Source organism: Equus caballus, chromosome 27, assembly GCF_041296265.1.
Source record: "Equus caballus isolate H_3958 breed thoroughbred chromosome 27, TB-T2T, whole genome shotgun sequence".
Classification (NCBI taxonomy): domain Eukaryota; kingdom Metazoa; phylum Chordata; class Mammalia; order Perissodactyla; family Equidae; genus Equus; species Equus caballus.
In genome coordinates this window covers 37195242-37209435 of record NC_091710.1, presented here as the reverse complement: position 1 = coordinate 37209435, position 14194 = coordinate 37195242, and the positions used below count along the sequence as shown (strand labels likewise).

General features: G+C 34.3%; 1 long non-coding RNA gene across 1 annotated transcript in view; it reads left to right on the top strand.

Annotated features, from left to right (window-relative positions):
- LOC138920996 (uncharacterized) overlaps nt 1-13903 on the top strand; it is a 46652-nt gene extending 32749 nt beyond the window's left edge. Inside the window, exons 3-5 of the long non-coding RNA XR_011433116.1 lie at nt 6305-6404; nt 10113-10288; nt 13502-13903. This is a non-coding gene — a long non-coding RNA (uncharacterized lncRNA). The remainder of the gene's footprint in view (nt 1-6304; nt 6405-10112; nt 10289-13501) is intronic.
- Nucleotides 13904-14194: the final 291 nt, after the last annotated feature.

Below are 14194 nucleotides of genomic sequence, written 5' to 3'. Positions count from 1 at the left end.
TACTAAATTTGGGATTTATTACATAGACATTCCCTAAGATGTCAACTTTTTGATCTGGAACTCTTGGAGTAGTAACAGTTAACAGTTTTTTAAGAGGTTTATGTCTCTAAAATGTACAGATTCATTTTAGTCTGAATAACATTGTACAGTAATATATTTTCTTATTTCTATATCTTAGATAAAATAGAATTCATTTAAAAGTTGTGTAAAATTACACTATTTTTATCAATTATTCACCACCACCCTCTTTCTGCAAGATTTTGTACCCTACTAATTGCCACGTTTTTCAGCTATCTATTGTCATGATAATGCCACAATAATGGCATAAACTGTTTCAAAATCTAATGTCGTAAGACAGCAACCTTTTATCACTTGTGAGTCTATTAGTCTTCCAGACTAGGCTTCTGGTCAGGGCCAGATTTGGCTGATCTTGGCTAAAATCATTAAGGTATTTGCAGGAAACTGAGGAAGAGGCTGACTTGACTAGGATCGCCTCAGTTGGGTGAGTTGTCTCTTCTCAGGGGGTGACAGGGGTCCAGCAGTGAGAGTAAAAGTGTAAAAGTCTCTTAAGGTCCATGTTCAGAAGTGGAATACCACCACTTATACACTGTCTATTGCCCAAGGTCAACCACAAGGCCAGCCCCTACTTACAGGTTGGGGAAATATTCTCCATGTCTCGAAGGGAGAATTCAGAAAGTCACATTCCAAGAATTGTGGATACAAGAAGGATAAAAAGTGTGGATGTTTATATAAGCAACCTACCACGCCATGTGATTTTTGTTGGAGGAGAATGTTTTCTTGCTCTGTTGTTTGGTTTGGCATGTGATTTGCTTTGGCCAAAGTACTTTGAATGGAAATATTGAAAATCTTTTCCTCTTTAAGAGACATTGCATGCTTTATCCACTCTCGATCTTTTCTCTCTACCACAAGAACAACTTGTCTCTAACGGGGTCTGTTGAGTAGCTGAAATGCTGTTATTAAAGACACTTGCAGTAGTTCTGCAATCAGACATAGCCATCAATATTTAATGTGAGTGAGAAATAGACCTTTCTTATTGTAAGTAACTTATTTATTTACTTTTTACCACAGCACAACCTTCCACGAACTATATAGAAGTGTTATTGGAAGCTTTATGTTACTAAGCAATTTTTCAGCCAACAGATATTAAAAATACAACTTGTTTCCAGTGTCTGTCTTCATACAATAAACATTAGAAATCTGGGTCTTGAAGTAGTCTGTCCCATTAGGAGTGAAAGTAGAATATGATGTGAATCTCCCATCTAGCTTTTTTTTTAAAGATTGGCACCTGAGCTAACATCTGTTGCCAATTTTTTTTTTTCTTCTTCTTCTCCCCAAAACCCCCCAGTACATAGTTGTATATTCTAGTTGTGAGTGCCTCTGGTTGTGCTATGTGGGACACCACCTCAGTATGGCCTGATGAGCAGGGCCATGTCTGCACCCAGGATCAGAACCAGCAAAACCCTAGGCCGCAGTAGTAGAGTGCGAGAACTTAACTATGGGGCCGGCCCCCTAGCTTTTTTCCCTGACATATAAGTGATCTATTTGTGAGTTTCTTATTTCATTCCAATTGTACCTTCAGGACTATTGAAGCCTTGTTGAGCAAGGAGGCTGCTGACCTGAGAGTCAGAGTGATAAATTCTACTTTCAAGAGTAAAAGATCAAAGTGGGAGGAGGGCATACGAAAACCAAGAAATATTTATAAAAGAGAATTGAAAGTGTAATATGATACTATTATGTAAACCATGACAAAGGTCTTAAAAACTGAAACTCTAAAAATTCTACTTATTCGTTTTGTTATATCAAAAGTAGAAAGTCTTCTGTTTTCTGTACAAGGAAAACGTTGAGAACTGACATGCAACTCCCAGTGTGCTATCTTGAATTCACAGAGACTGGACCCTCAAGAAATGGTTATAAATGACAGCTTTTAGAAAGAAAAGAAAAGCAGACAATTGCTGTTTGAAAAGTAGTAAGTGGCTCATAGGAACCTAGCCTAGTTTGAATAATGAATCTGGAGGCTTGACTACCAGGAAAGCAATGTTTTCTTATGTTTCTACAATTTTTATTCATTTTTCCTCAAATGTTTTAAGATATAGCCTTAAGGGTTTGGAGGGTAATGAGATAGAGGCAGAAATTTTAAATAGAGTGAGAATGTGGTCAGATGACAATAAAAAGAACACACTTGCACAGGTCTCCTTTCCTATCACCCATCCATTGGTATATCATCCTCATTTGAAGTAGAGAAAAACCTTTAGTACAAATTATCCAGAAATTCATTACAGCTTCAATTTAAAGTAAAATAGGCTGAAAGGGAGAGTGTTGAAACATGTTTATTTTATGGTCTTTGGAAAGATTGATTTAAAAATCTCCAGCAGAATCCTCAGGGCTCTGTCTAATTCTGGACAAAAATCTATGAAGGTAATACATATCTGGTTCAGGATTGCTACAAATTCATGTATTTATGGACTTCAGGACATTTGGGAAACCTCAATGATATGAAGTTCCTATTAATGAAGGAAAATTTATTGAGCTTCTCTTATGTACAAACCCTCTCCCCTTATGTTGTTTTTTTCAGTATCTACTGTAGTCAAATCACGTTTAGTATCCATTGTACATAGAGCAATATGTACTTTGAAGAGCAAATGGATGGTTCTTTATATATGACTCGTTAAGACTCTTCGTTTTTTTCCATTTGAACAACTCCCCAGTAAGAAAAGCATTGTGGAGATAATACTAAGATTTATAAAAACATTAGTGTTTTACCTCTTAAGAGGAAAGATATACATTTGTTATGATAGAATCAGCTTTATTGCAGTGACGCCCATCCCAAAAAGTCTCTGTGGCTTAAGACAATTAAAAACAAAATGTTTTGTTCCACTATATGTCACATGAAGGTCTGTACGGGGCTCTGTTCCACACAGACCATTAGGGACTCAGGCCAACAGAAACTGTGTCATCTTTTAGCTACACCATTAGGAATATATCACCTCTGCTGCTCTGGCATAAAATGAGACAATAGAGAGAGGTGAGCTGGAATTAAATGCTTAGGCCGAGAAGTGACATGTGTCCCAAATACTTGCTGCCTGTTGGTCAGAACCAGTCATTTGGTCCTGGCTAAGTGAAAGCTCAGAAGTAAAGTTGTCTGCTTACCTAGAAGACAAAAGAAAAAGATCAATATTGGTGAGAAATAGCAATATCTCAGATGTTCAGTAAATTTAAATTAAAAAAATATTGCTGAAGATCTTCTATTAGAATGACATTGTGTCAGACATTATGATGTATATAAAAACAAGCAAAATGCAGTCACTGACTAGAAAACATTCACTTTAACTGAACTAACATATTTATACAAAAATTAAAAAAAAGAAAGAATGTGATGTCATATTAAATTTGAAATTGGCCCCCAAAATCAAAAGGTTCAATTATAAGGTAAAGTAAAGACAATGTTAAATAACTGTTCACATACATATTCCTAAGACATATTTATTTGATAATAAGAGGCTTATTTAGTCATTTGGTAAAGATTTTACTTTAGTGAACAGTTGTGCTTGTAAAATAAGAAGACAAATCTAGAAAGAATAACTATGTCAACATCACTCCAGACTATATACTATTCTACCACAATAATCTTTATGAATTTCCTCTTTATTAATGATCAATCTGCCTTATGTTATTTAACATGTCTATCTGAGGTATATGAATCCTCATATTTTTTTTTTATTTCTTTATAAGTTCCTCATTCAATTTTTCATTCCTAAATCCTCTAAAGGAGATTTGAAACAATAGCTTTAGAGAAAGCCAGATGAACATATACATCTGGCAGTTCTATAGGATACAAATCAAATCATCCAGAAGAGATAATTCAATGAAATAAACATTTTCTTGAAATAATTTTCTTCTGTCATGTTGTAGGGATACTTTTAGTAAAATGTTTAGCTATTTGTAAATTAGACTTCTAAAATGGGTGTCCACCTAGCGATTGTACTTCTTTCTATGTTTTTACATTGTCTTTATTAACATCACATTCTTGTTCCGTGTTTTATGTAGAAAAAGAAAAATTTTATATGGCTCATCTAATACATCATCTCCCAATCTTTCAAATAGATAAAATCTAAATTCAGTCAGCAATAGTATTAAGAGCTTATTCAGGCAATGTCCTGTTTAACCTTCTAATTTCATTTTTAAAATCCTCCCCACAGTTTTCTCTTGTGCGCCTTGCATTCACTTCTCCATTCTCTGTGCCTACTATCCTTCCTCTGAAATGTTCATTCACCTGCATATTTTCAGATCTAATATTACTTATACTTCAAATTCTCAATGTAAATTTCTTCTCTGCAGTGAATCTGTTGTTTACTTGCTTATTATCCAACTTATTTAGTGGGTGCTAAAGATTAAGAAGAAATGGACCTAATCAGTTTGATATCTCACTGTACACTCAACATTGAGCATAGGGCTTGGCATATACTATTCACTAAATAATTTTTCTTTTTGAGGAAGATTAGCCCTGAGCTAACTGCTGCCAATCCTCCTCTTTTTGCTGAGGAAGACTGGCCCTGAGCTAACATCCATGCCCATCTTCCTCTACTTTATACGTGGGATGCCTTCCACAGCATGGCTTGGCAAGCGGTGCCGTGTCCGCACCCAGGATCCAAACCGGCGAGCCCTGTGCCACAAAGTGGAACGTGCACACTTAACCTCTGCGCCACCGGACTGACCCCTGAATAATTTTTAATAAATAATTGAACAAAGAAATGAGGCATTAAAGAATGGTGACACCATTGCTAGGAATGCTGGGCTTGAGCAGGGCCAGTCAATCTTTGACAAGAAGGTAAAATTGAGAATAATCTTAATAGATGCATAAGAACATAATAGATGGATACAGGTTACCAAGAAGAATGACAATGTTGCAAAACGTCACATATCAGGGAGACATCATTCTGTCATTGGGAGATCACACTGAATATCATCCTTGTAAGATTTAGAATTTGAATTCAGTGATCTTTCAAGGTTAAGATGAGTAATAGGGCTCTATCATTCTATAAATTAGTAAAATGGACAAATTCCTTGAAAGACACGAATTACTAAAACCGATGAGCAAAGAAATAAAAAACCTGAAGTACATGAAAGAACTTGAATTTTAATTAAAAACTGTCCCACAGAGAAAGCTTGAGGCCTAAAGTTTCTCTCCTAATGACACCAAACACTTACGGAAGGAATAATACTGATTCTATGTAAACTCTTTCAGAAAATAGAGAAAAGGAAACAACCTTATTACACCAGTATTATTCTGATATCAAAACCAGAAAATGACATTGTAAGGAAAATAAACTATATATTAATATCCCTCATATAAACAGAAACAAAAATTATCCATAAAACACTAGCAAATTGAATCCAGCAACATATGAAGGAGATGTCATGCATGGCCAGGCTTGGTTTATCCCAGAAATGCAGGGTTAGTTTAATATTCAAAAATTAATCAACGCAATTTACCATTTTAACAAAATAAAGAAGAAAAACTATATGATCATTTCAGTAGGTGAAGAAAAATCATTTGAAAATATTAAACAACCAATCATGATTTTAAAAAAATTCTCAGAAAGCTAGGAATCCAGAGGAGGGATGCTTCCTCAACCTAACAAAGGATATTTCCCAAAAAACAACAGCTGCAGCTAACATCATACCTAACACTAAAGCACTGAATTCTCCCTAAGATTGAGGGCAGATCTTCTCTACTGTTTCTATTTATCATTAATTAGAAATCCTATTCAGTGCAATAAGGCACAGAGAAAAGAAGGCATAAAAATGATAAAGAAGTAGAAATTCCTATTAATACCAGAATCAAAATAATGGTGCCTAATTTTACTACATTATTTGACAATGTGGAATTTCCTCTTCAAACTTTCTATGTTTGGTAAAACCTCTTAATAGAAAGTTTCCATTTAGTCTGACTTCCACAGTCTTGATTCCTTTATTCATTCAATAAATGCCAGACGCTATTTTGGTACATGATGCTAGGGATTATCTTTTAGGATATTACTACAGTTTTCTTCCCTGGAACACAAAAAGTTGTGTGATGAATGTTTAGATAATGATCAAGCTTTAGCTTAAGGTGTGACATAAATTACACAGCTGTGGTGTGTGTATGTGTGAGGGACATGGGGCAGCTATGGAGCTATAAACCTGGTTTTAGATAGGCCAAGTCTTTGTTACTTGTCTTCATATCCATCGTGTTTGAATGTTACCCCAAAACCTCAGACTTTCTCTTCTCATTGTTCATCTACAGCAATTTTTGAAAAAATCAACACAGCTTTGCCATAATTCAGAAGGAGTCATACCAGATCTTCAATGAATCATATCTCCGCCAATAATATCAGTAATAATAGGTAACACTCTGCCCTTATTATATACAAGATATTGTTCTATAAGATGTACACATGATAATGAAATAAATACCCTTGAAAACTAATAAAGTCAGTTCTATTTTGTTTTCCTATTTTGCAAATAGAAAAGTGATACAGACAGTTTAACTACCTGGCAAAGTTTGGCTTATGAAAGTAAACTACCTTGAGACCTAAGGTGTGATGACTGGCAAATAATGGAAACACTTATCTTTTGTTCACAATGCTCAAATTAATAAATCCCTTTCCATTATTTGTCTATATCTGAATGCTCAATTAAGGTGAAACGTGAGCGAGCTAGTTAATAAAAATAAGCTGCTCTTAATTTGTTCTAGTTAGTCTGGAAGTCGTTCTAAAACAGAATAAAGTCTAAAAATAATCATTTAAAAAGTCTTTTCTCACTTTAATAATATATTTTACTTAAAATGTTATTTTTCTTTTCTTTTTTTTAAGCATTCATACTATTTTGGGAAAACTCTACATGATAAAATGTATTATATGTTGGATGGTATAAAATTTTATTATTCAATAATTTTGAATCAAATTTTATAACTATAATTGTTTATGCTACAGTTTCAAGATTTATTAATTAATCAACATATATTAATTTGATACTGACCCTATTTAGTTCAAAGGAGATCTATGATTAAAAGAATCATTTTCATAAAAGATTATCAAGAAAAGAATAAACAAAAATACTACTACTAATAAAGAAAAAACTAGAGGAGAGATTATGAAGAAAATAAGAGAAACCTTTGAACATTACATTGTCAAGATGTTTCAAACTTAAAAAGCAAAGATCAATTCCAAGAAAAACATAGCTTTCAAAACAGATCCATAAGTAGGTTGAATAGATTTATAACTAATTAAAGAATTTGAATACATTTTAAAATATCCAACAAATAATTTTTAGATGATTTTAAAGTTTAGTTCACCAAATCATCAATAAATAGATAATTCCTATAAACATACAATTCCTATTATTTACAGGCTTTTCCAGAGAACATGAAAAGAACACTACCATTTGTTTTATGAGGCATATAATTTTGTTATCAAAGTCAGATAAAGATGAGATAATCAATCTCACTCATTTATATTGATGTAAAAAATACCCATTTGAGCTTATTCAAGAAGGAATAAGCTCCCTTCAACTTGGGGGAGATTTTACTTACCTAATTCCTCACGTTAGCAAATGGAAGGAGCACCACAAACATCATCTTATAGATGTATAAGAAGCATTTGAAAAACCTTAATATCACTTCATTTTTAAAATACTTTGCAAACTTGGAATACAGTGAAACCTTAACACAATAAATGATATCTACCAAAATTTTATTACTAATATCGGATTAATGAAAATCATTAGAAGCATTTTTAAAAATAATAAATGAGAAAAAATGGCCATTGTCATGGTTTATACTGAATGTTTTATTTGTCGAATAGAAAAAATAAATTTTAAAATATGAGGAAATATTTAATATTTGAAAACAAACCAAGCCACAAATTAAATAATTGCCTACCTAGGATATCATGAAAGTTTACAGACAAATTGCTATAATTCATCCGACAATTCACCGAGTGGTTGCATTCAAAAACAAAATACAAGAACCAATTGCATTTCTCTATGCCGAGAAGCCAAAAATCTTGATTGACATTTACCACAGAGCTATGCTTATAGAAATTAAATTAAATCAAAGTAAATGGAGACAAATCATATACATGGACAGGAAGACTCACTATCATAAAGATATTTGTTGTGAAATTGATTAAAATATTCAATGATCTTCAATTAAAATTCCAACAGGGATCTTCACGGAGCTTGCCAAGATAATCATGGTGATGAAGACGCGCACTAAGAGAAACACTCATATACTGCTATTGACTATGTAACTTAGTGCATGAACTTTGAAAATTCAGGGTGGTATTCTCTTGTAGAGTTAAAATATATATACCCTTTGCCTTTACAAAGTCCTAGAAACTGTTGCCATGTATACCAAGAGACACCATCAAGAACGTTCTTTGCAGCTTTATATTTAATAGCCAGAAAACCCCTAGAAATAATCCAAGTGACTATCACCAGGAAAATGAGTAAATGTCCTGTATTATACTCATCTAAAAGAATAATATACAGTGGTAAAAACTGAGGGATCCGCCCTTCACTAGTGAGCACGGCTAAGTCACAAAAACACAATAAGATAGAAGAATAAATATAATATGGTGTCATTTAAATAAAGTCTATAAACCTACAAAACTAAGATCTTTATTTTATGGACATACATTCATATACATAGTAAATCCACAGTGGAAAACATGGGAATGAGTAACCCTAAGTTTAAATAGTATTGACCCTTTTATGGGAGATAAAAGCATATTATTAAGGATGAACACAAAGAAGATTCAAGGTTATCTTAAATATTCAATTGCTGAATCTGAGGAGTAGATCCACAGGTTTTTGTTTTATTATTCTTTATACATTAAATATACACTGCATATTATTTTTCATGTTTGAAATACTAAGTAATAAAAATAATTTCAAACAAAAAAGGAAACAGAGTAGATATAGTAGCAGCCTGGTCCGTGTGGCATAGGTGCAGAGGAGAAGACATTCTAAGCAGAGGGGCCAGGCACATTGATGGAACAGAGGTGGCAAATCACAAGAATTTGGGGATAAAAATGCATATCTAACTTTAGGTCATTCCTTCCCCTATGACTAGAATTATCCCTCAGAGAATAAATACCTTATATTTGAGTCTTTACAAAGTGTCTTGTAGGGTAGAAGACTTTCTTGGTTCTTTCTTTTGAGCAAAAAAGTACTTTTGGAGGAAAGATACAATAGCCTAAAATTACCTCAGTCTATGAGAGTTGTAAACAGTTAGAGTTCACCTGAGGGCGTCAGCAGCCAAGAGTTGAGGGATGCCGCAATCCAGCTTCCGGTATCTATTAAGAATAGCAGCTCTTCCAATCTCCTTTTCCCTCCACAAATTATCTGAATGGGTCCTAAGAGAATACTAAAATTCCAGGGATCACGGACTCTCATTTAAAAGGTGAAGGATTTTGAAACTATTTAAAACACAGACTCACACATCAACTCTGATGAAAGAATGTAAAAATGCAAATTTCAGTAACCATTGCAAATTGTTGCTTAATGTATGGCTAAACTTAAATCGGGAGATTTAAGTAGCATAATAAACTTAAATTTAAATAAATTTGAATTCACTGATGATTCCTTGTTGATTATCTCTGCTGCCTGTAGCTTTATTTCATTTTTCAACTGAACGAAGAGAAATATCCCAGACTTTGGTAAAGCTATTTGGGTTTTGTGCTGGCAATATTTTGAAAGGCTGAGTAAAACATTGCCGGAAAGAAATTTTTGTCTTCACTATAACTGGATGCCACTACATGGAGCTTATAAGGAGGCCATAAAAGCTTTGAAATATTCAGCTTTTAAAAGAATATAAAAACTTTAACTTATGTCTGCTAATTTTCTCCCAGATGATAGCATTAAACCAGGCTTGTATAAGTGTTAGATGACATAATGACTTCATTACTGCTATAGCTCTTGTCCAGGCCAGCCCTCATGAATCCCAAAGAATAAATATTTCTCACTCTAAACACTCCACTGGTGCAAAGGTTTCTGAATCATGAGAAAAGATTTGGTTTTACGTCTTCTTTTACTTGAATGTTTCTTTAAAGCTTTCCCCAGATATTCATGCCTGCCAAGCCTATTCAGAAAAGTACTTAAGCATTCCTGGATTCATGGTGAACAAGCAGAGCCTCATTCCCTGTAATCATACAAAATAGACTCTTTCATTTGCTGAACAGCGTGATGCGGGATTGCGGCAACCGTACGTACTGCTTCTTGAAGAAAGGTAAGTGTGCTTACTGCTAAATTAACATTCCCTTGGGAAAAAAAAAACTAAATTGTGTTTTCTGGTGGCTAATCACAGAATGGGTAAATTCTATGACTCAAGATAAATACCACCTGCTGACAATAGTTATTTCCTTATTCTCAATTTTAATTAATTACGTTGTCAAAGGTTTTAGCAAACTCTTGGAAGCTGTACCAGAAGTAATGCTCATAAGTTAAATAAATAAGAGTTTACATTGCATCATTAAAACCCAAAAGCTATAATCACACCACGATATGTATTGTCTGATAAAATATGACAGCAATAAATAGGCAGAATTTGCCAAGATATACATTTATGTTGAAATTTGCTTTCCTGAATTATTAAATTGAAGACATGATTAAAGAGTAACAAAATCAAGGGATTTAATCAAATTTCATAATATGCAGTTTTTGTAGGTGAAAAGAAGTATTGAACATCTCTAGAAGCAATAATTAGTATTCCGCTTAACAGCCTACTGCTTATGCCTCCAAAATAGATTGCTTAAATTAAACATATTCATATAGAAATAATCATGTTTGGCAAAAGTCCCTGACCATTTTCTTGAGATTTACAGAGGAAAAGATATATGTTTCATGGTACAGAAATATATTAATAAGATAATATTTACTTTATTTCATTTCTTCAAACTTTCATAAAATACTATAATTAATTTTGTAGGTTAAATATTTATGGTCTCATTAATATTTACAAGACATTTGTCTTCTTTGTTATACCTTTGCTAAAATTGTTAAGGTGTATTTGGCCAACATAATAACTGTAAAGAATTTTGCAGAGATGAGAAAAATTAAAATGGTTATAATGAAATCCCATTTTTAAGACATGATTATTTACAAGTAATTTTGTGTTGTATACATCAAAATATTTAAGAAGGATAAAAACTTTGAGAAATCTATTTGAAAAGCTAGTGTTTGAAATAAAACCTGGAAAGGTCAATGCTTTTGGAAAATGGAGAAAAACCCAGAGAGATGTCTCCTTATGCTCAGTGGTAAGGGTACTACAACCTTGGCTCCCTCATTGCCTACTACACATAGGTTGGTGCCATATTCATCATATTCTCACCTTTCTATAGAGGAAAAATTATTTTATACTTTATGTAGCTGTGACCAAAGATTTCACAAAATAGAGCAGGATAAGTGAGAACAGTTCTTCTCTTTCTCTCTTTTTGCATCAAGCTAGTTTCTGTACTTCATCTTTATCATTGTTGCCAGGCAATGGCGTATCCATCATCCCAGATCCTCTTACACTAACCATTGTTATGGCAGGACAAGAAACTGAACTGTCATCTAGTAGGCGCTCGATAAGTACATGCTGAATTAAACAAGAACATGTCTTCCTATATCTAAATTGTCATCTGTTGTGCACACGGAGTTTCAATGAAATTTGAAAACACTTCCTTTCCGTGTGATTTTTGGAGATCCCTTTCATGAGCTTATTTTTATTGAATACATGTTCTACCTGTGAACTGCCAGAAACATTCAGTCAGTTTGAAGAACGAAGAACATAGGAGCAGAAAAACAGCAAAAGCAAACAAAAAGAGGATAAAGGAGATTTTTAGTCCTTTTGTTGCTGGATTTTTTCCAGAAGTTTTTGGATGTTTATCTTTGTCTCAGAGTTATTAGAACACGGCAGGAACCCTTTTTGTTATTATTTTAATTTTTTTCTTATTCTATATTATCAAAACTTGGCATTATTGATGAAACAATCTTAGTTAATAGGTCTTTCTTTTAGAATGAGCAATTCCATTCAAGAAATGATTGTGAGAACCTTATAGTTTTGTATATAACATTTTTACTAAGTAGTGTGTTATTTGATATACAATGAGGTGATAAAGAACATGGTTTTGAAGGTAGAGAGTGTTAGTTTTGGGTCCCAGAGATAAAACTTCAGCAGTTAACTCAATCCTTCTAGGCGTCTGATCCTTAAGTGGAAATGTGGGCTTGCATGCTTGCAAATGTTATCATGTGTTCTAAGACCTTAACACAGTGCCTGGTATATAATAAGCACATGATATGTATTATTATTATTATTACACCTGTAAAATTTAATGAGAAGACAAAATGTCCATAATTGAAAGAGTATGATATAAGAGACAATAACAAATTATACATAGAGCTACTGTGGAAACACTGAAAAAGCAGCTTACTAATATGACAGCATGGTAAATATTTCCCTCAGAGAGAAAATGTTTTTCCTGTAATAATTTTTTGGGTTTCTATTCTTGTATATAAGACACAATTGTAAGTCATACTCTTGAACGAGCAAATGTGAACTGGACAGTAAAGAACCAGAAGGATTTCAACAAATGGAGATGTAGGGGAGACATTTCAGACTACAGGAGGGAGAAAATGTGAAGGAAGGTGTATATAGGGAAGCAAGCTAAGTGTCTCCAGGAATACTTGTCCTGAAGTCCACAGAGTTGGTGAAGAATAGGGCAACGTAAAGGTGGGAGAGTCAACACCAGATTGCAGAGGGGCATCTGTCGCCCTAATGATTACCCAGGTAAGTTCAATGGTTTTGGCTACTTGTCACCCACCATTTAATGTGCATCCCTACTCAAACATATCCCACTGGAAGGAGAAAATCTATTTCAGCCAAAGAAGGGATATTCTTGCTTCAGTAATTTGCTAGTAGCTAAACTGCCCTGCTGGAACCATTAAACAAAATCTAAAGATTCATTTATGGTACAAAAAATAATATCATCTCTTCATCCCCTGCTTGGGTGGAAGGTACAGGATGCTGTGCATGGGTGTGGGTGATTCGGGGACTCTATTGAAGAGGAGTACTTTCCTGGAGGCCTCTTACCAGCATTCAGTCAAATTCCGCCTCAAGAACAGAGTCAAGGGAAGCAGTCTTGGCGGGAGAAGTTTCTGATAATGAGAATAGACGAACAAGAGCTGTCCAGAGATGTGCAAAATCCCACTGGTTCGCTCCTCAATTCCTTGTACTATAGTAAGTTTACTCACAGGCTCAAATACCTTGAGAGACATCTAGAGGAGTCTTTACAGGCCAGAATGAAAAATTATCATTCAAAATACATTGTGATTTTCAGTGAAATGCAAAGCACAATTTTAACTATAAATAGAGCTCTCCAGAGCTCAAGGTTCAAATGAGGTCACATTAACATTTAACTCAACTCTCACTCATTCTTGTTGTCCTCCCTTTCTTCAACAGGTCTCCAGGCCCAGGTGAAGTACACAAACCAACATTTGTGCTGCTTTACTAGGGTAAAGCTTTGCCATCCACAGTTCCTGACTAATGGCCAGCGCTACTTCTCTAGTCATAGCAAGAGCCAGGGTTGCTCTGCTGGCCCCCTGGAAACAGCCCTGCCTCCAATGATCTCTGATGGGCAAACATCACAGCTTCACCTTGCTGTCAAGAACAACTGTAGTTTGCTGGGTTGAGTCAGCAGAATGCAACAAGGGGAAGATTCCCACCATTCTGGAGTAAACTCTTTCAAAGCAATGTTGGGTTTTTCTCAATGATTTACGAATAGCTTTTTTGAAATTTTCTTATAGTCCCTTACATGTACACAGGGCAAGACCAAAGCCAAATTAAAGAAATAGAAATCATAAACTCTGAAGAATCTCTATTCCTCTTTGGATTACTAAGAATTTGTTTCTCAGTTGATGCTATTTTGCTAGGCAACTTCCAAAATTTCCTAGAGCAAAATTTCTCTCACGACATTTTCAGGGCCCACATCAATAGACTTCTGTCAGTTTATCCCATTAATTTTCAGAAACACAATTGTGGATATCTGGACTCTAATAAGTGGTGCAGATCCAAGAGAATCTTTGCCTCCATATGAATGGAATTTTATCAGGTTGGTCCCATCAGATTTCCAAATATGTCCATAAATACCCAAAA